A 23544-nucleotide genomic window follows, 5' to 3' on the forward strand; every position below is an offset into this window, starting at 1 on the left:
TATTGATGCGGGGGCCCCAAGCTACAGTCTCTACTGATTCAAGGCCCTAAGCTACAAAGTCTCTATTGATGCGGGGCCCCAAGCTACAGTCTCTACTAATGCAGGGTCCCAAGCTACAAAGTCTCTATTGATGCGGGGGCCCCAAGCTATAGTCTCTACTAATGCAGGGTCCCAAGCTACAAAGTCTCTATTGATGCGGGGGCCCCAAGCTACAGTCTCTACTGATTCAAGGCCCCAAGCTACAAAGTCTCTATTGATGCGGGGGCCCCAAGCTACAGTCTCTACTGATTCCGGGCCCCAAGCTACAAGGTCTCCATTGATGCTTCAGAGGGTATTTGCATTAGCTTTACATTTAACAATGTTTAGTATTGTTTGTGTAGCCGATCTGACGGGGAGGGGGCAATGAACGCCCCGGGGCCCCCTGGTGGGTTAATCCGGCCATGCCACTACCATCAGAACCATTTAGAATCTTGCGAATGTCCAGTATAAAACTCACTTTGCCAGAACGTGCCCAGACAGTGTAAACAAGTAGGCACGGACGTCACTGAGGGAGAACGCTGGACGTAGACCCTCCAGCCCAGTGCAAATAAACAGCCCCAGACATCATCCCTGTTTACAAAACACTGGGTCCATTACACTTTTTCCTGCAGCCAGGACTCCAGCTGTTTGTCATTGGGTGGTTTACCCCCTCCGGGTTTATTTTCTCGTGAGAATTATCTGATCACTAAAACAATAACTGGGGTTATTGTAAGCAAGCGACATAATTATCCTGTTTGGTCCACAACGACTTGGCATCTCATGTTTCCGCATTTGCTTGCTATTTCAGGCAATGAAGTACTGATCTGTTCCAGTTTCACATTGCACCACATTCTCTATGGACATGCTGTTCAGTGATGATGAACATGATGACTGTTGTTGTTCCAACTGTGCCTGTCAATATTCCTCATTTTCAACCGACAGATGCGACCAAACTTGTAGACTGGGTTTTTTTCCCCCACATTTTTGACTTACTTTCGCATGTTTTGTTTTTATTTTTGATATACTTTGTAACCGAACAACTGTACAATGACAAGAATAAAGTGGCTTTCTTTCTTTTCATGTTTTGAATATAAATAGCAGTGGCAAACCAGAGCTAAAGAGGGTTGAATGAATATTTAATGAACCTTTACTTACCCCAGTGGGGCAATTAGGTATTACAAGTTGAGAAATGCATAACAGACGACTTGGTTCAAGGTATGACCAACAAGCATATGTAAAAATGTGTGTATGTTGTCTGTGCACCATGTGTATCAGTATGTATTGTGGTACTATGTTATTGTGGTACTATGTTAGTCTTCTCCATGAATTGTCAGCTTGTGGTGGAGAAGCTTGCATGGTCCAGGCATCCTGAGAGCAATGCCATCTTGAGCTATGCTCCTGGTAGGGTCACCCATAGCGGTAAGGTCAAGGGGGAGGTCCCCGACAAAGTGCAACCCAACCAAGACCTCAACGGTGGATGAGGCGGAGGATGATGGCTGACTTTAGGGAAGCATCACAGTGGCTGGGAATGTGGATGAAGGCTGCAGCAGAAATGGGCCCCCAGTCATCTTGGACTCCATGCCACCAGATCCTGACCCAGATCTGTCAAGGACCGTGTGGTGGCTGTCTGTGCACCAGTCTCCCCACGTTAAGGTCACGCACAGACGTCCTCCATAACGGGAATCCTAATGGAGAGGACAGTCATCGAGCTTCGAGGGACCCTTGATGTTGATGACTATCTATGTTAGTCTATGAGAGATACTGTGTACTATGTACTGATACACATAGTACTGTGTACTATGTGTACCAGTATGGACTGTGGTACTATGTTAGTCTATTAGAGATACTGTTGTCTGTTTGTACTATGTGTATCAGTATGTACTGTGGTACTATGTAAGTCTATTACAGATACTGTTGTCTGTGTACCATGTCCTGGGTAAGATGCTAAACTGCAACTACAGGCTTTAGAGGGGTAGCACCTTACCTCAGCAAGGACCCTTTGGCTAAGGACGACGTCCCTACTGATAGACCTGGTCCTCCTGCATGCCTGTATGGTACTTCCCATGGTGCCCAGTCCAGCCAACACATTGGGATAGGAGAAGGGAACTCTGATTACAAATCCACCTGCTGCCTTGTGGGTTGATGCCTCTTTAGGCAAAGGCTAGGAGAAGGTAACTCTGAATTCAAATCCCCGGGCACAGGCTACCCAGCTGTCAGTACCCGGAAAGGGTAAACCATGGCGGTTCCTCTCAGTCAACTTGGCAGCGGTTCTGGAAACCAGCAGCTCTGTTCGTTAACTCGGCATCAGTTCTGGCAAAAAGCAAAAGGATTCTTCTGCGGCCGTCTCAGCTATGCTGTACCACCGAACAACAGAAAATCTTGCCAAGGGACACTATAGAGCACCAAATAGTGTCGTCATCTAGGGACACCATATAGCACCAAATAGTGTCCTCATCTAGGGACACCATATAGCACCAAATAGTGTCCTCATCTAGGGACACTATATAGCACCAAATAATGTCGACATCTAGTGACACTATATAGCACCGAATAGTGTCCTCATCTAGGGACACTATAGAGCACCAAATATTGGTGTCATCTAGGAACACTATAGAGCACCAAATAGTGTCATCTAGGGACACTACAGGGCACCAAATAGTGTCGTCATCTAGGGACACTACAGAGCACCAAATAGTGTCGTCATCAAGGAACAGTATAGAGCACCAAACAGTGTCATCTAGGGACACTATGGAGCACCAAATAGTGTTGTCATCTAGGGACACTACAGGGCACCAAATAGTGTCGTCATCTAGGGACACTATAGAGCACCAAATAGTGTCGTCATTCTAGGAACACTATAGCACCAAATATTGACGTCATCTAGGGACACCACATGGCACCAAATAGTGTCGTCATCTAGGGACACTATAGAGCACCAAATAGTGTTGTCATCTAGGGACACTATAGAGCACCAACTAGTGACGTCATCTAGGGACACTACAGGGCACCAAATAGTGTCGTCATCTAGGGACACTACAGAGCACCAAATAGTGTCGTCATCAAGGAACAGTATAGAGCACCAAATAGTGTCGTCATCTAGGGACACTATGGAGCACCAAATAATGTTGTCATCTAGGGACACTACAGGGCACCAAATAGTGTCGTCATCTAGGGACACTATAGAGCACCAAATAGTGTCGTCATTCTAGGAACACTATAGAGCACCAAATAGTGTCGTCATTCTAGGAACACTATAGCACCAAATATTGACGTCATCTAGGGACACCACAGGGCACCAAATAGTGTCGTCATCTAGGGACACTATAGAGCACCAAATAGTGTTGTCATCTAGGGACACTATAGAGCACCAACTAGTGACGTCATCTACGGACACTACAGGGCACCAAATAGTGTCGTCATCTAGGGACACTATAGAGCACCAAATAGTGTCATCTAGGGACACTATAGAGCACCAAATAGTGTCGTCATCTAGGGACACTATAGAGCACCAAATAGTGTCGTCATCTAGGGACACTATAGAGCACCAAATAGTGTCGTCATCTAGGGTGCAGCCTCACATTTGAATATGGAGATAGTGAATCATAGATTTATACTATCTTTGTATTAACCTGTGTTTTATTCGTTTCGAAGGCGTGTGTGTGTCTGTGTACCATGTGTATCATTATGTACTGTGGTACTATGTTAGAGGTACTGTTGTCTGTGTACTATGCGTATCAGTATGTACTGTGGTACTATTTTAGTCTGTTGGAGGTACTGTTGTCTGTGTACCATGTGTACTGTGGTACTATATTAGCGGTACTGTTGTCTGTGTACTATGTGTACTGTGGTACTATGTTAGAGATACTGTTGTCTCTGTACTATGTGTATCGGTATGTACTGTGGTACTATGTGAGATGTACTGTTGTCTGTGTACCATGTGTACTGTGGTATTATGTTAGAGGTACTGTTGTCTGTATACTATGTGTACCATGTGTACTGTGGTACTATGTTAGAGATACTGTTGTCTGTGTACTATGTGTATCAGTATATACTGTGGTACTATGTGAGAGGTACTGTTGTCTGTGTACCATGTGTACTGTGGTACTATGTGAAAGGTACTGTTGTCTGTGTACCATGTGTACTGTGGTACTGTGTGAGAGGTACTGTTGTCTGTGTACCATGTGTACTGTGGTACTGTGTGAGAGGTACTGTTGTGTGTGTACCATGTGTACTGTGGTACTATGTGAGAGGTACTGTTGTGTGTGTACCATGTGCACTGTGGTAATATGTGAGAGGTACTGTTGTGTGTGTACCATGTGTACTGTGGTACTGTGTGAGAGGTACTGTTGTCTGTGTACCATGTGTACTGTGGTACTATGTGAGAGGTACTGTTGTCTGTGTACCATGTGTACTGTGGTACTGTGTGAGAGGTGCTGTTGTCTGTGTACCATGTGTACTGTGGTACTATGTGAGAGGTACTGTTGTCTGTGTACCATATGTACTGTGGTACTGTGTGAGAGGTACTGTTGTCTGTGTACCATGTGTACTGTGGTACTGTGTGAGAGGTGCTGTTGTCTGTGTACCATGTGTACTGTGGTACTGTGTGAGAGGTACTGTTGTCTGTGTACCATGTGTACTGTGGTACTGTGTGAGAGGTACTGTTGTCTGTGTACCATGTGTACTGTGGTACTCTGTGAGAGGTACTGTTGTGTGTGTACCATGTGTACTGTGGTACTGTGTGAGAGGTACTGTTGTGTGTGTACCATGTGTACTGTGGTACTGTGTGAGAGGTACTGTTGTCTGTGTACCATGTGTACTGTGGTACTGTGTGAGAGGTACTGTTGTGTGTGTACCATGTGTACTGTGGTACTGTGTGAGATGTACTGTTGTGTGTGTACCATGTGTACTGTGGTACTGTGTGAGAGGTACTGTTGTGCGTGTACCATGTGTACTGTGGTACTGTGTGAGAGGTACTGTTGTGCGTGTACCATGTGTACTGTGGTACTGTGTGAGAGGTACTGCTGTGCGTGTACCATGTGTACTGTGGTACTGTGTGAGAGGTACTGTTGTGTGTGTACCATGTGTACTGTGGTACTGTGTGAGAGGTACTGTTGTGTGTGTACCATCTGTACTGTGGTACTGTGTGAGAGGTACTGTTGTCTGTGTACCATGTGTACTGTGGTACTGTGTGAGAGGTACTGTTGTGTGTGTACCATGTGTACTATGGTACTGTGTGAGAGGTACTGTTGTGTGTGTACCATGTGTACTGTGGTACTGTGTGAGAGGTACTGTGTGTGTACCATGTGTACTGTGGTACTGTGTAAGAGGTACTGTTGTGTGTGTACCATGTGTACTGTAGTACTGTGTGAGAGGTACTGCTGTGTGTGTACCATGTATACTGTGGTACTGTGTGAGAGGTACTGTGTGTGTACCATGTGTACTGTGGTACTGTGTAAGAGGTACTGTTGTGTGTGTACCATGTGTACTATGGTACTGTGTGAGAGGTACTGTTGTGTGTGTACCATGTGTACTATGGTACTGTGTGAGAGGTACTGTTGTGTGTGTACCATGTGTACTGTGGTACTGTGTGAGAGGTACTGTTGTGTGTGTACCATGTGTACTGTGGTACTGTGTGAGAGGTACTGTTGTGTGTGTACCATGTGTACTGTGGTACTGTGTGAGAGGTACTGTTGTGTGTGTACCATGTGTACTGTGGTACTGTGTGAGAGGTACTGTTGTGCGTGTAGCATGTGTACTGTGGTACTGTGTGAGAGGTACTGTTGTCTGTGTACCATGTGTACTGTGGTACTGTGTGAGAGGTACTGTTGTCTGTGTACCATGTGTACTGTGGTACTGTGTGAGAGGTACTGTTGTCTGTGTACCATGTGTACTGTGGTACTGTGTGAGAGGTACTGTTGTGTGTGTACTGTGGTACTGTGTGAGAGGTACTGTTGTGTGTGTACCATGTGTACTGTGGTACTGTGTGAGAGGTACTGTTGTGTGTGTACCATGTGTACTATGGTACTGTGTGAGAGGTACTGTTGTGTGTGTACCATGTGTACTGTGGTACTATGTGAGAGGTACTGTTGTGTGTGTACCATGTGTACTGTGGTACTGTGTGAGAGGTACTGTTGTGTGTGTACCATGTGTACTGTGGTACTGTGTGAGAGGTACTGTTGTGTGCTTACCATGTGTACTGTAGTACTGTGTGAGAGGTACTGCTGTGTGTGTACCATGTGTACTGTGGTACTGTGTGAGAGGTACTGCTGTGTGTGTACCATGTGTACTGTGGTACTGTGTGAGAGGTACTGTTGTGTGTGTACCATGTGTACTGTGGTACTGTGTGAGAGGTACTGCTGTGTGTGTACCATGTGTACTGTGGTACTGTGTGAGAGGTACTGCTGTGTGTGTACCATGTGTACTGTAGTACTGTGTGAGAGGTACTGCTGTGTGTGTACCATGTGTACTGTAGTACTGTGTGAGAGGTACTGTTGTGTGTGTACCATGCTGCGGTAGTGGGGTGTGTTTTAGCCCCGGCTGCAAGCCGAGAGGGGAGGGGTGTTGGTCGCGGGAGACCCGATGCGAGACTGAGGCTGATCGGTGATCAGCCTCCAGTGTGCCAACTAACAAGCTGCTCTGAAGTCCCGCAGTGAGGCGGCGTCCTGGACTGACACGCTGACACTCCCGTCACGGCGAAACGCAGGATGGAGAGACGGAAGTCTCCATAGAAACGGACAGAGACGAGTAAGATGGAGGAGTCTCCGAACCCACTGAGCGTCGGCCAGGGCAGAAGGTGCAGCACACGTTTTACACTGAACCAGTGTCAGAGTAAGTCGTCCATCCACCTTGAACCCTCATGGCAACAGTCTTGCGTCAGTGTACAGGTGAGTACAGGTGAGTAGAGGTGATTACAGGTGAGTAGAGGTGAGTACAGTTGAGTACAGGTGAGTACAGGTGAGTAGAGGTAAGTACAGGTGAGTACATGTGAGTAGAGGTGAGTACAGGTGAGTAGAGGTGAGTACAGGTGAGTAGAGGTGAGTACAGGTGAGTACAGGTGAGTAGAGGTGAGTACAGGTGAGTATAGGTGAGTACAGGTGAGTACAGGTGAGTAGAGGTGAGTACAGGTGAATAGAGGTGAGTAGAGGTGAGTAGAGGTGAGTACAGGTGAGTACAGGTGAGTACAGGTGAGTAGAGGTAAGTACAGGTGAGTACATGTGAGTAGAGGTGAGTACAGGTGAGTAGAGGTGAGTACAGGTGAGTAGAGGTGAGTACAGGTGAATAGAGGTGAGTACAGGTGAGTTGAGGTGAGTAGAGGTGAGTACAGGTGAGTACAGGTGAGTAGAGGTGAGTACAGGTGAGTAGAGGTGAGTAGAGGTGAGTACAGGTGAGTAGAGGTGAGTACAGGTGAGTACAGGTGACCCTTCCACCGTCTCGCTGAAATGCAGCAACAACACACAAGTCCAGCAGGGGCAGAAGACGGGGCTTTGCTGAGAGAGCTGCTCCGCTGCCTTCCAGCTGCCCGTGGGGGTGAGCTGGACGCTCTCCCGTCTCCTTGGCCCCAGATCTCCCTCCCTAATAGGACATTCGTCGACAGCCCTGAGGCTTTTCTAGCCATCTTGGGGAGCGCAGCGTGGAGGAGGAAGAGGCTGTGGGAGCCGCCAGCCGCCGTGCACAACCTCCTGGCGTCCTCCCATGAGAACTACCCTTCTATCCGGCGGGCCATCCTGGACTGGGTGGGGCTCATGCCAGAGGGACATTGGCGCTGGTTCAAGACGCTCGCCCCGGAGGACGCCGGCATGTCCCCTCACTGTAGCGTGGCAGCTCCATGATGGCTGCAACCAGGCCTGCATGACTTCATCAAGCTAGTGGCATTGGAGCAGTTCATCGCCTGCCTGCCCCCTGCAACTGCCGACCGGGTCCACTGCCACCGTCCAGACGACCTGGATAGGGCCGTAACCCGGGCGGAGGACCACCGCGCCCTTCCAGTCCACCTAATCTCGGCCCCGTGAAGACCAGCCCGGGGCTCACCCGCACACCCTAACACACATCTCCACGCAGCAGCCCATAACCCCTACACCGCATCCCCGCTTTTACCCCTTCAGCCTCGGCTCTCCCAGACCCACAGGGGGCGCCTCGAACATCAGGCCAGGAGCGGTGCGGGAAGCTGGGACACTGGCAGAGGGAGTGTCCGTTAATGGAGGTGGGCCACGTGGTCCGGGTTGTTGGCCCGCCAGCCTCCTCGCCTGGTCCGGAAGGGACATCCGGGGTGCTGGTACGTACGCAAGGGAGTATATATCAGTGTTTGGTGGACACAGGCTGCGCGCAGACGCTGATCCATCCAAGTCTGGTTTGGCCTGGGGCCTAGGTAGAGGCGTCATGGGTGGAGATTGGGTGTGAGCATGGGGATATTCACAAGTTCCCGGTGGTGACCGTTGACATCATTATCAGGGGGAAAGGCCACGGCTGGTTCCCGCCAGTCGGGAGTTGTCGTTTGAGCAAGGGGACGATCATAAAGTGATCAATATCCTAAAAACTTAAAGAAGTCAAACTGGATCATTTGGGATAACTGGCGTGATGAGACGGTAATGTTCTCACAGAACGCAGTGTTCGGTTGTTCTAATGGTTCGGGTTCGGGTTCTCTGTAGGGGGGCTCAGGTTTCATGGACACGCATGACTGATTGTTTTGTGTATTTTTCTGTATGTACGACCAGACAGAGACGTTCTCACGGTACCCGGACCAGCCGAACAAACAAACACAGAGCAGTAAAAGAACAGCATGGACGGGACCGGCGTGTTTACCTTTCCGGAACAAGATGGCCGCCGGCCGGTTGCGCTGCGTGGACGGGGCGGGGCTCTAATGGATTACATGCTGCGGGATTACTATTATACGTATGGGATTACTATTACACGCTATGGGATTACTATCATACGTAAGGGATTACTATTACACACTATGGGATTACTATCATACGTATGGGATTACTATTACACACTATGGGATTACTATCATACGTATGGGATTACTATTACACACTATAGGATTACTATCATACGTATGGGATTACTATTACACACTATGGGATTACTATCATACGTATGGGATTACTATTACACGCTATGGGATTACTATCATACGTATGGGATTACTATTACACTGTGGGATTACTATCATACGTATGGGATTACCATTACACACTGTGGGATTACTATCATACGTATGGGATTACTATTACACACTATGGGATTACTATCATACGTATGGGATTACTATTACACACTATGGGATTACTATTTTACGTATGGGATTACTATTACACGCTATGGGATTACTATCATACGTATGGGATTACCATTACACACTGTGGGATTACTATCATACGTATAGGATTACTATTACACACTATGGGATTACTGTCATACGTAAGGGATTACTATTACATAATATGGGATTACTATCATACGTATGGTTATAACAACTGGGGATACGTCTCATCTGTTAGTAACGACACAATAACGAGATGACTGACGGGTTTACGCAAAATGTTGCGTTAAGGAACGAGTTTAAAGAGTTGTAAAAGACGTTTGGATTGTGAGACGACAAAAATAACGCCGAACACGTTGCAGTTGTAATTATGTGTGGCTGCAGACGACGTTGATATAAACATCAAATGACAGACTTTCCGGCCATTTCCGGGTTTGTGTGTCCTTCAAAGTTTGTGTGAAGGGGTTTGACGACATTCCTTCCGTTCTTCTACGCAGAGTTGTGTGTGATTTTACCTTCAAGGTGTACATAATTACACAGGGCAGAGGGCAGGTCCCATCATGGGTATATAGATGACGGTCTTTAACAGGGTTTCCTTTTACAGCACAGGCACGACCATCCTGCAGCCGGTTCAACCCCATCACACAGTCAAGACCTTCGTCTACAACCTCTTCTCCGGTCCTCACATATGTTGACTGTCAGTGTATCGGTGAATGAGGACATAATTGAGGACACCCTCTCAGATCTGCCTTCAACCCAGAGTTGCAGTCAATGTGGATCATCATCAGCATCATGTTTACTGCCAAGTAGTTCAAGAACACACCAGGGATTTGACTCGCTGTGTTGGTGCAAGAGGGAAAAAACAACAGCAAACAGTCAGGTAAAAATTAAAAGAATAATACATAATAGAATATATATATATGACAAAAAATAAAAGTAAATAGAAATAGGTGAAATAAGGCGCAATAACGTGGAAACACTGGGGGAATGGCAATACTCTATGTACAAAATGTGAAATGAGAATTTTTAAATATGAAGTTATTTACAGAATGAGAAACAACCTGTACTGCATGGCGGGTCGGTTTCTGTCTCAATGACTTTACCAAACACTGTCCATCTGACGAGATTATAGAGTATAGATTATAAAGTATACATTATAGAGTATAGATTATAGAGTGTACATTATAGAGTATAGATTATAGAGTACAGATTATAAAGTATATATTATAGAGTATAGATTATATTTTATAAAGTATATATTATAGAGTATAGATTATAGAGTATAGATTATAAAGTATAGATCATAGAGTACAGATTATAGAGTACGGATTATAAATTATAGATTATAGAGTACAGATTATAAAGTATACATTATATAGTATAGATTATATAGTATATATTATAAAGTATACATTATAGAGTATAGATTATAGATTATAGAGTACAGATTATAAAGTATAGATCATAGAGTACAGATTATAAATTATAGATTATAGAGTAGATTATAAAGTCTAGATTATAGAGTATAGATTATATTTTATAAAGTATATATTATAGAGTATAGATTATAGAGTATATATTATAAAGTATAGTTTATAGAGTACAGATTATAGAGTACGGATTATAAATTATAGATTATAGAGTACAGATTATAAAGTATACACTACCGTTCAAAAGTTTGGGATCACCCAAACAATTTCGTGTTTTCCATGAAAAGTCACACTTATTCACCACCATATGTTGTGAAATGAATAGAAAATAGAGTCAAGACATTGACAAGGTTAGAAATAATGATTTGTATTTGAAATAAGATTTTTTTTACATCAAACTTTGCTTTCGTCAAAGAATCCTCCATTTGCAGCAATTACAGCATTGCAGACCTTTGGCATTCTAGCTGTTAATTTGTTGAGGTAATCTGGAGAAATTGCACCCCACGCTTCCAGAAGCAGCTCCCACAAGTTGGATTGGTTGGATGGGCACTTCTTTGAGCAGATTGAGTTTCTGGAGCATCACATTTGTGGGGTCAATTAAACGCTCAAAATGGCCAGAAAAAGAGAACTTTCATCTGAAACTCGATAGTCTATTCTTGTTCTTAGAAATGAAGGCTATTCCATGCGAGAAATTGCTAAGAAATTGAAGATTTCCTACACCGGTGTGTACTACTCCCTTCAGAGGACAGCACAAACAGGCTCTAACAGGTACTATTTAATGAAGATGCCAGTTGGGGACCTGTGAGGCGTCTGTTTCTCAAACTAGAGACTCTAATGTACTTATCTTCTTGCTCAGTTGTGCAACGCGGCCTCCCACTTCTTTTTCTACTCTGGTTAGAGCCTAGATTAGAGTACAGATTATAAAGTATATATTATAGAGTACATATAAAGTATAGATTATAGATTATAGAGTACAGAGTATAGATTATAGATTATAAAGTATAGATTATAGAGTACATATAAAGTATAGATTATAGATTATAGAGTACAGGTTATAAAGTATAGATTATAGAGTACATATTATAAAGTATAGATTATAGAGTATAGATTATAGAGTACATATAAAGTATAGATTATAGATTATAGAGTGCAGATTATAAAGTATAGATTACAGAGTACAGATTATAAAGTATAGATTATAGAGTACATATTAGAGTACAGAGTATAGATTATAGTGTATAGAGTATTGACTACTGCAAACTTCTCTCTCGCGTCTTTTCTCTCTCTCTGAATGATGTCTTCTCCTTTCTCCTCTTCTCCGTGTGTGAATGGTGTGATGTGAGTCTCCCTTGTGTGCACGTGCAGTCTGTCCTCCTCCCAGGTCTCCATGGTGATGGTGGTCACCACCTGGACACCGCCTGGCGTCCCCCTCATCACATGTTGTTTTTATATATCTTATAAATCCATAGAACTTTGTTATCCTTTTCCAATGTGACATCCTCCTCTCACTCGGACGCGTGAGGAGCGTTGTTTCGTTTGTTTTTGTCTCCATGGTGATGCTGGTCGCGTGGCTCGGGTCCTGGGCTGTCCCGGTGGCATCTGGGCACTGCGTGGCATCCTCCTCATCATATTCTTCATATATCCTATAAGTCCATTACAATTCTGTTAGCTGCTTTCAATGTTGCATAGTGTAAACTGTGTAAACACAGCGTCCATTGCACGTTGTGCGTCCTGGGAGAGAGATCCCTCCTCTGTTGCTCCCCCTCAGGTTTCTACCTGGGGGGGAGGGGGGGGCAGTGTCAGTATCTGTGGGTGTCTAGGGGCTTGTTAGAAAGGCCTACCGCTGTGGGGAAGAAGCTGTTCTTGTGGCGTGGGTTTCTGGCTTTTCTAGACCTTCACCTCTTGCCAGAGGGGAGCGCTTTGGAGAGACCGTGGCCCGGATGGGACGGGTCGGCCACGATCTTTCCCGCTCATTTCAGTGTCCTGGAGGCATGCAGGTTGCAGCCAGTCACCCTCTCAGCAATGCTGCAGTCCCTTGGTGGTGGCAGTAGCGTTCCAGATAGTGATGGAGGAGGTGGGGATGGAGTCGGCGATGGCGGTATAAAAGTGCGCCATCGTTGGATTTGGCAGGTTGGGGTTCTTCAGCTGTCGCAGGAAGTACATCCTCTGCTGGTCCTTCTTGGTGAGGGAGCTGATGTTCAGCTCCCACCCGAGGTCCCGTGTGATGATGGAGCCCAGGAAGTGGAAGGACTCCACGGTGTCGGCTGGGGAGCTCCACAGTGTCGGCTGGGGAGCTCCACGGTGTCGGCTGGGGAGCTCCACAGGGCGAAGGGGGCAGGTGAAGGCGTGTTCTTTCTGAAGTTCGCAATCATCTCCACTGTCTTTTTTTGGGGGGTCGCACTAGGACAGCAGATGGTCAGTCTCCCAGCCGTAGGCAGACTCATCCAAAATATAAAACAGATCAATAAAATAATGCTCAGGGACCGAACTCGGAGTCCTTACCTTACCTTAACCACATCAAACCCAAACCTACATTTACCCATCTGCAACCTAACCTGATCATTACCATTTCTAACCTTATCCATCTCCGCCTCCTCTTCCTCCTCCTCCTCCGCCTCCTCCTACTACTACTACTACTGGCCACAGCGGATCATCCATTTCCAGCTCTTCCTGTCCTCTGCATCTTCCATATTCCGCATCCTTCTCCCAATATACCCAGCATCTCTCCTCCACACATGTCCAAACCACCTCAGTCTTGTCTCTCTCGCTTTGTCTCCAAACCGTCCAACCGGAGCTGTCCCTCTCATATACTCGTTCCTAATCCTGTCCTTCTTCGTCACTCCCCATGAAAATCCTATCACGTATATTCCAGATGTTACTATTCCTGGACAGTTTTGAGAGAGATTCCCAAACAAACCCCTTAAATAAGACTCCTCTGTCCTTGCAAAACAAACACTGGATTATTTGCCCGTTTTTTCTATTTGAAAGGGAAAAAAATAGGGGGGGGGGCAGTAAATGAAAGCCTGGGAAGAGAGAACTGAAGGTTTGGGAACAGGACATCACTTGGACAACAGCGCCATCCAGCGTTCAGACCGGCCACAGTAACCGGCACTCATACGCCTTCGAGTTTGGTTTAGTTTCTTCAAATCAAATTAAAACCCACGAGGGGAGTGAGACGGAGGAACACGTGCTGATGACGTGACTGTTTCACAATAGTTGTGTAGTCCTGGATCACACAGCTTGGCATCTGAAGAAATTCCTCAGCAGAACCTCGACATCACACATCAGACACGTCTGCCCAGACAAGCTGTCTCAGATAGAGCCGGGTGAGGTGCAGGGTGAGGTGCAGGGTGAGGTGCAGGGTGGGGTGCAGGGTGGGGTGCTGGGTGAGGTGCAGGGTGGCCAGCAGCACGACCTCAGACAGGAGGACTCCTCTGCAGGGCACGTTATGCGATGTCTGTGCCCTTGCCGGTGCCCCTGACCGAGGCACGGCAAGACGAACTGGAGCTGGTCCCCGGATGCTGCACGGCGGCTGCCCGCTGCAGCCGGGGTGGATTAAACGCGGAGCCTAATTTCCCTACGGGGATCATTAAAGTATCCCAAAATAATAAACAGCTTTATTTTTTGATATTCACTGTTGTGTCTTCCATAGTGAATGCTGCGGGCACCGTCTGCGGTGCGTGCCGAGACTTCATTTAGATGCAGCCCAGATGCCTCCAGACAGAAGCTGGTCGGTAAATGGCCTCGGATGCTTCCTCGCTCTCACTGCACAGGTCCAGCGGGACAGGTCGAGCAACGTCCTCGAAGTGAGGACGTCTCAACGACAGGTGGAGGACGCGTTTTGGGGTCCTGCAGGACGGAGGACGGCTGAATTCAAAGCCAAGATTTCCGGCCCAGATCCGGAACTCTGCCCACCCCCCCTCTCTAGTTACACCTCTGATTGGCAACGTTTGTTGACCCAGAGAGAGGCGAGCGACTTCTATGATTTATCCTTACTTTGTTCAAACGTGTTCAGACTTCCATCCATCCATTATCCAAGCCGTTTATCCCAACTGGGGTGGCGGGATGCTGGAGCCTGTCCCAGCAGTCACTGGGCGGCAGGCGGGGGGGACACCCTGGACAGGCCGCCAGGCCATCACAGTGCCCCCCCCCCCCCCCCCACACACACACACACACACACAGCTAGGGACAATTTAGTACGGCTGATTCACCTGACCTACATGTCTTTGGACTGTGGGAGGAAACCGGAGCCCCCGGAGGAAACCCACGCAGACACGGGGAGGACATGCAAACTCCACACAGAGGACGACCCGGGACGACCCACCAAGGCTGGACTACCCAGTTCAACCTTGTTCAAATTTATTGCCTAGATTATTTATTTCACACTCGAGGGTACACAACACATTGATCTGATGTTAGCTGAGGCTGACCAAGCTTAGCTAACCCAACCCAAGGCTATATGGATAATGGATGGATGGATGGATGGATGGATGGCTGTTTGCTAGTACCTTGGTAGATCGATGGTGCATGCGATCTCTCTCTCTCTCTCTCTTTCTCTAGCCCCGCCCCCCCTTTCGCCTTTCGTCGCCATTTCGTCGCGCGCAATAACGCATGCGTGCACATCCGTGCACACTTGGTTACACACATACAATACAATATTTGGACAGCCTCACTACCTCATATCACCTTCTTTTTTGCCTTGACCTTTACATTGCCGTGTATCTGATCAGTATAGATAATTAGTGTTGATTAGTATTAGTCGAGTTTGTAGTAAACAGTTTTCACTGGAGTGAGCCGTTGTCCTGCCTGTTATTGGAGCCTTCCCCTGCCAATCAGAGTACTTCAATCGGTGCAGCGTTGACCATTCCATCCACTTGAATGGTCCGACTAGAAGTACTGAACACCAAAATGAATGGCTGATGAATTTATGAGACTGGTTTGATAACCCTGTTGCACTCACGATAACAAGAAATGTCAGTAGTAAATATACATAGGACGAGGGCCAGTCCTCACAAACGCAGTAAGTGATTCTGATTCTTACCTTCGATCAGAACTGGGCCCCGGGGTCTTGTTTTGGCATTCTGACTACGCATCCATACACCGTTCGATAATACCCAATAAAACCACTGTTTTCTAACTACTTACCGTTCAAGCAGCACATTGGCTAACTTGTTAGCTAGCCAGCTCAGTTTTTCCCCCCTACAATTTGATTGAACATTACTTTTACAAACAGCAAGGCAAGTCAACCATGGTGTAAAACATTTGGGTCTGAGTAAGACAAAACAAACGAGCGAAGAGAACAACATCCACAATCAAAATTCTGAAAAACAAAGGTGAATTAAGATATATGAATCAAACAACACCACACAAACAATAAGTTAAGATGATAAAATCACAAAATTAGGTCTTCAGTATGAATTAAAGGTTGATGCATTCAGCGTCTATTCATTTGTAAGATTGTGCACATTTCAGCAGTTCTTGTGCTGATTTTAAATTCATACATTTCAGGGATTTACAACACGGTCTAAATCCATTGCAAAAAGCACTGAATGGGTGGGGTTCTCGTAAATGTAAATTTGTGTATATGTTTTGCCATTATGAGAATTGTGTTAGCCAGCAGATTTTCTCTTTTCTCTTTCGTCACCGGGCCATACATTACATCCACATGTGATCTGAGTTCAACAGATACATTCTCTTGTATAAACCAGCGATACTCAACCCGCGGCTCCTTTATGACTACCTGTGGCTCTTGACTTGACTTACTTAAAAGCAAAAAAAATCTAAAAAATATATTTAAAAAAAAACATTGTCAGCAGAATTCATCAACGTTTCATTCTCATTCATTCGCAAGTCACATTAATGTATTACGCTCCCACCCCTCAACCGTCTGAATAGCCAATCACAATTTCTCTCAGGTCTCGCACTCTGTTTGAAGGTGCGCGAGACAAACGCGCCTGCAGAGTGCGAGACAGGACGGGGAAGCATCCGCATGCAGATCTCGATCACACTGGGAAAACTGCCTGTGATCTCAATCCCACTGGGAAAGCTGCCTGTGATCTCAATCGCACTGGGAAAGCTGCCCGTGATCTCAATCACATCGGGAAAACTGCCTGTGATCTCGATCACACTGGGAAAGCTGCCTGTGATCTCAATCGCACTGGGAAAGCTGCCTGTGATCTCATTCACACTGGGAAAACTGCCTGTGATCTCAATCCCACTGGGAAAGCTGCCTGTGATCTCAATCGCACTGAGAAAGCTGCCCGTGATCTCAATCACATCGGGAAAGCTGCCTGTGATCTCAATCGCACTGGGAAAGCTGCCTGTGATCTCAACCGCACTGGGAAAGCTGCCTGTGATCTCAATCACACTGGGAAAACTGCCTGTGATCTCAACCGCACTGGGAAAGCTGCCTGTGATCTCAATCACACTGGGAAAGCTGCCTGTGATCTCAATCACACTGGGAAAATTGCCTGTGATCTCAATCACACTGGGAAAGCTGCCTGTGATCTCAATCACATCGGGAAAACTGCCTGTGATCTCAATCACACTGGGAAAACTGCCTGTGATCTCAATCACACTGGGAAAACTACCTGTGATCTCAATCACACCGGGAAAGCTGCCTGTGATCTCAATCACACTGGGAAAACTTCCTGTGATCTCAATCACACTGGGAAACTGCCTGTGATCTCGGTCACACTGGGAAAACTGCCTGTGATCTCAATCACACTGGAAAAACTGGCATAGCATGAAGCTCAAATGGCGAAAGAACACAAGAAGCGCAAATATGAAGAGGAATATCGAGCATTTGAAGAGGACCGGGAACTCGAGTTTTTCTTCGTGTCCAGCGGTTCGGGAAAATTCATCTGTCTGCTTTGTGATAACGTCATTTCACAATTTAAAAGGTCCAATTTGCAGCGCCATCACGAAACATAACACCCAAGGTTCAGCACCGACTTTCGGAAAGGTGGAGAGCAAAGGGCGGAAAAGCTGGCGAGGCTCAAACAGAACCGAACTGCTCAGAAAACCTTCTGCCACACCATTACGAGTGAAGGAGCGAGAGGCATCCTACAAAATCCCACATGAACTGGTGAAAAAGATGAAGCCCGGTGGAGAACTGGTGAAGGATTGCATACCGCTCGCCTGTTCGATGTTGATTCCCGAGAAAAAAGACCTGGAGCGAGAGGGGGGAAAAAAACTTCAGCTGTCGGATTCTACTGTGGCTAGGAAGTCTTCAGACATTCCAGAGAACATTGAAAATATTCTTAAGGAGAACCTGTCCTCCGCTGAGTTCGTCAGCATTGCAATGGACGAACGCCTGGATACCAACACTCGTCTTTGTCCGAGGAATCAGCAGTCAGTTTGACATGACAGAAGAACTGCTTGACATAAATGGAACAACGGGCATGGAGATAAAAACGCTGTCCTGGAAACACTGGCCAACTTTAACATTGGACAAGGAAAAAAATGACAGCATTCCCAACAGATGGCGCGCCGGCGATGAGAAACGGGGCCGTGGCTTTGCTGAAAGAGGCACGACAAAACGAAGGAGTTGCTGAGGACATTTGTTCAGACCATTCTGTTGTGCATCAACAAGCCTCGTTTGCTAAGTTCAAGTGTCTGGATGGTGTGACGGCAAATGTAACGGAAGTGGTTAATTACATCAGGGCCCGTGCAAGAAACCACTTAAACTTTAAATGTGAAGAGTTTAACATTAGTGTGACCGGTTATTTTCTTGCCCGGTGCGGGATTCGATACGGGGTGTACTGCACTACAAGGCGACATCACTAACCGCTCGGCTAAAGGGTCAGACCCCTTAGCTAGAGACTAAAGTGTCTTATTAGTAGTTTACAGTCGCTATGGGGATGTGGTGTTACACACCGAGATTAGATGGCTATCTAAAGGACGTATGCTTGCACACTTTATGGACCTGCTTGAACCACTGAAAGCCTTTATTGTCGGCCAAGGGGAGACTTCCGTTGTGGTTACACCGTCCCGAGCTGCCTCTCCGGCACGTTCAAGCCACTCCCCCAGCTCGGATGTGCCGGAAACATCCGAGCGCTCGGCTCGCGCTCTGAGGAGACGAGCGCTGCGCTGCACCAGGTGTTCGCCATCATCCATCAGGCACACCTGCGGCAATCAGGCAGCCGTCTACAAGAAGTCTCCCAGAACACCACTCCGTGCTTCGACGTACTGGACCCTGCGGTAAAGCTCTGACAAGCCCTCCAGCGGTCCTTGCAATTCTGTTTATTCCCCAGTGTCTTATCTTCGTGTCTCCCTGTTTCCTCCCAAGACTCTCCCTCCGCGACTTCCACGGCTCCCCCGTCCCCAGCGACCTTCACGTTTTCCCCCGGACCTCTCCAGTGATCTCCCCCCCGTGTCCCTCTACCTGGACCCCTCCTTTCGGACTCGATTTCCCGGATCTCGGACCTGGACTTCCTCGGACAACCCCTCTTGGATCACGGACTGGACTTTCTTGCCAGGTGCACGCACATTATTTCAACACCTCCTTGTCATTTACATACCGCACCACACATAGGCTAAAAACACTCACACATAGTTATACACGCAAACCACTGGACACCACACAAAGTTTATTCACACATCCCACTAACAGAACGTTTTTGCACCATACATTCCCCCCACTCTATTCCACTTATTATTTGGCGGCAGTATTTGTTATTTCCCCTCCCCCAATAAACCCGCCTTTTTGGATCTTGAAGTCATCCTGTGTCCGTCCGCCTTGGGTTTCGCCACACGGGTCGGGTTCTGGTGCGCGAGCATAACAACTTCCCGATTTTCCTTTTTAGTGACAAGGAGTGGGTTCTTTCTGCTGCTTTCCTGCGTGACACAACACTTGAACGAACTTAATGTCAGTTGCAGGCAGGAGCTCTACACGGCTGTCAAGAGGACTTTCTGACAAACTGGATGTACTTCAGCAAAGTGTCCGCGGTTCTGATTACCGCTTCTTCGCCGCCGTGCAGAAAGTGATGCTGCATGCGGATGCTGCGCCGTCCTGCCAGTCACGATTCTGTGATGCGCTCACTGAGCTCAAGCAGAACTACAAATCAAGATTCTGCGACTTCAAGGGCCAAGGCAACGTTTTTCTGCTTGTGAAAACCCCCATTCCTGGTTGGGGTCGATGAAATGACGCAAATAAGCCATCGGTTTGGACTTGTGCAGCTTCAAACGGAGTTTGCGGAGTGAAAGGACCCGGATGAACTTCGGCGTCGGGTTCGGATTGACGATGTCGTGGACTTTTGGAAACTGGTGGGGCGTCTTCCAAACATATCCGGACTTGCAAGACGCATCATCTCCGTGTTTCCGTCCACACGCCGGTGTGAAGCAGCATTCTCTGCGCTCTCGAAAACAAAATGTGGCAACCGAAACAGGTGGAGTCCGCAGCACACAACAGGGGCCCTTCGGATCGCCGTTTCCAGCGCAGAGCCCGACTACAAACCCCTTGTGCGGCAGAAGGAGTGCCACAAATCGCACTGAGTGAAGTAAGTTCAACGTTGCTCCTCTGACAACCCCTTCTAGTCTGAAATGCTAATGTAGATTACAGTAGAACTGTAAGTCTGTTACCCTTTTCCCTTCCGGGGGGGGGGGGCATCACAGAGAAAAGAGGCAGACTACCTGCTGCTATGCACTTTGTGATCAGCACCTGGAAATCATTTAGTAATGATTGTTTATTGATACTGTTGAAACACTGCCAGTAATGACGTTTGTGGTTGCCATGATAATAATAATACATTAGTTATTGCACTATACATCATGCTTTCATTCCTTACTAACACATTACTTTATCCTTATTCTCAAATGCATAATGGTTTCAGGGAGGAAAGGGATATTTTTGGATTGTGGCTCTTGCAAAAAAAAATTTTTTTTTTTTGTCAATGTGGCTCCTGAGTAGGGCAAGGTTGAGTACCACTGGTATAAACCATTCTTCCATTTGTTTTCAAAACAGTTGGGAGTGACAACGTGTAGAAAACATGCTCCGCGGTTTCAATATCTGAATTGCGAAATGAACAGTTAGCCTGACATTTATTTTCAAAATTGAATCTTAAATCGAAGAAATTCATTGGACGGCTATATATCATGAATTAATTGAAAATGGATTTCCTTAGCTTTGGGTAGTAGGGGATAATGTAAGAAATCCGTTTTTAATCGTAGCACTTCTGCAGGGTCCATGTCTCTAAAGTCAAGTACTCTACTGAACTGGTTTGACTACAAGTCACTGGACAACGTCTGTCTGATCACTGTTGACTGTTGTGACATTTTCTATCAAGGAATTTGAATTCTCCAATGTACAATGCTGCCATTGAATTGGTGTGTATGACTACTCCTTGGGCCAAAAGTAAGAACGGTTTTGGGATAGCATTAGTAAGGCTGGCAAACTGTTTAGGATGACAGAATAAATCTAATCTATCACAAACATCATTGTATGCTCACAAGTCTCCATTTGTATCCAAGCGATCTAAAACAGACCAGATATTTCTGTCCATCCATTTTTTGTAGAACAGGGGTTTATTTTATAAAGAATGTATCTGTGGTTCCATGGCGGTTTGGAATGAGGAGTAAAATTATGTTTGTACAACATTCGCCAATAGAAGAGGACTTGCTGATGATAGCTGGATAACCTAATAGGTAGCTTCTTCTTCAGTCACATTTCAAAAGAAAATCTAAACCTCCAATAGGATTGAATAAATTGTCTGGAAACATGTGCCATAATCTATTTGGGGATTTTAAATAGGATTTAAGCCATTTCAATTTTATTGTTCCGTTCATACATTCAGAATCAATGGCTTTTAAACCACCTTCTTCGTAGTTTTTAACCATGACAGCTTTTTTTTAATTTAGATAGTGTGTTTTGTTAGTCCAAATAAAATTAAAATTTAGTTGATTCACAGCTTTTATAATGTATTGGTCCAACGCCAGGGAGTATGTAGGGTGTAGGTTCTGGAAATACTTACTGAGGTAAGTGCGACCAAATATAGTGAGATCTCTTTGCAGCCAAGAGTTTAAAATATTTTACAATTTGTTAATTTCCCGGTCAAGTTTAAAGAGTTTCTTTCTTCTAGATTTTTGGTTAGATGTATTTCACCCCTGTTTTAATAGGTATGTTATAAATTGTTTCATGGGTACAGTTTTTAACTGGTAACAGTTCACATTTGTTAAGATTGAGAAACAATCTAGAGACTTTGGGGAAAAAAAACATTAACTGTTTGTACAGCAGTAGGGATTTTAAGTTCATTTTTTAGAAAAAACTGTTGTGTCATCCGCATACTGGCTAATGATCAATATCGATTCTTTCTCAAAGATCTTGATGCCATGAAGATTCTAACACTTTTTTTTATTAAAATAGCTGGCATTCCTGCTGCCAAGATGAATAGACCAGGACTAATTGGACAGCCTTGAATTATGCCTCTTCTTAAATCAAAACAGCTTGTAGTGCCGAAAGGCAAGGCAACTGAACTAGTTCTATTATTACAAAAAGTGTGAATTATATCTATAAATGTTGGCCCGTACCCATAATGCTGTAGTGCTTGGATTATGAATGGATGTTATATCGCATCAAATGCTTTCTTGAAGTCAAGAAAGAAAATGTAATCATTATCTTCTATAAAATCTTCATAATCTAGAATATCTAGCGTGAGACGTATATGTTGTCATGTATTGACCTCTCATTCATAAACCCAGACTGAGTTGTGCTAACAACTTGAGGTAGAGTTGTTTTTAATCTCCTAGCAAAAATATGAACCAAGAGTTTATAGTTGTTATTCAGGTGGGCAATAGGCCCAAGGTTGTCAGCTAGTCTTGTTTCTTTTCCTGGTTTGGGAATAAGGACAACAACTCCTTGTTTCATGGTTGGTGGGAAATTATGGTTTTCAACAGGAACACCTGTAATAGAAGCTCTCTTAAATCATTCCAAAAATGTTTGTAAAAATTGGAAATTGGCAGTTAGCCCATCTGAGCCTGCAGACTTGTTCATTTTAATTTACTTATAGCCTTGTCCAATTCTTCTATCAATATATCAGACTCGCATAGATCTTTTGATTCATTATCAGCCTTTGGAATACTAATTTCTACTATATTAAAGAATTCTGAACACTGAATTGATGAAAAAAAAAGGATGTATACAAACATTTATAAAAGGAAAACGTTTCCTTGGTTATCATACTGGGTTCCGAGCATTCTGTGTAGACCCACCAGCTTCATTCTTTTCTTGTCTTCTTTTTTCTAATTTGCAGAAGAAGAGTTTTTTCCCTCCTTCTTCTATCCAATTGGCTTTTGATCTAATAAAGGCTCCTTTTGCTTTAGCCTGGAAAATGCAGTCTAAGTTATTATGTAACTCTATTATTTTCTGCTTTTCTTCATTTGATGCGTTTGTTTTGTTACAATATATATTTAATCATTTAATTAGTTTGTTTTCTTCTTTTTTCATTGGCCAATTTTTGCTGAATGTAATCGAGTATTGTCTTACTTTATATTTGAAAAAATTCCCATTTGGAAGAAAACAAAGGAGGGATCATTGTCCTTTTTTATTTGATCTAATATAGATTTAACTGTATGACAGTAATCATCGTGTAGTAAAAGAGTTGAGTTGAATTTCCAATATCCCTTATTTCTCTTGAAAACATCTGGCGTTTTTAGTTCTAAGGATATAAGGGCATGGTCAGTCAAAGGGGCCTTATCAGTGGACACTTTTGATGCAGTGGTGGGAATGCTGTTGCTGGCGCGCCAGAAATCGATTCTAGATCTTGAACGACCATTTGGCTTAAACAGAGAAAATTGTTGTATGTTTACATTATTTTTTTCTCCAAATATCTTCTAACT

The sequence above is a fragment of the Lampris incognitus genome, chromosome 7, assembly GCF_029633865.1.
Source record: "Lampris incognitus isolate fLamInc1 chromosome 7, fLamInc1.hap2, whole genome shotgun sequence".
In the NCBI taxonomy this organism is placed as follows: Eukaryota; Metazoa; Chordata; class Actinopteri; order Lampriformes; family Lampridae; genus Lampris; species Lampris incognitus.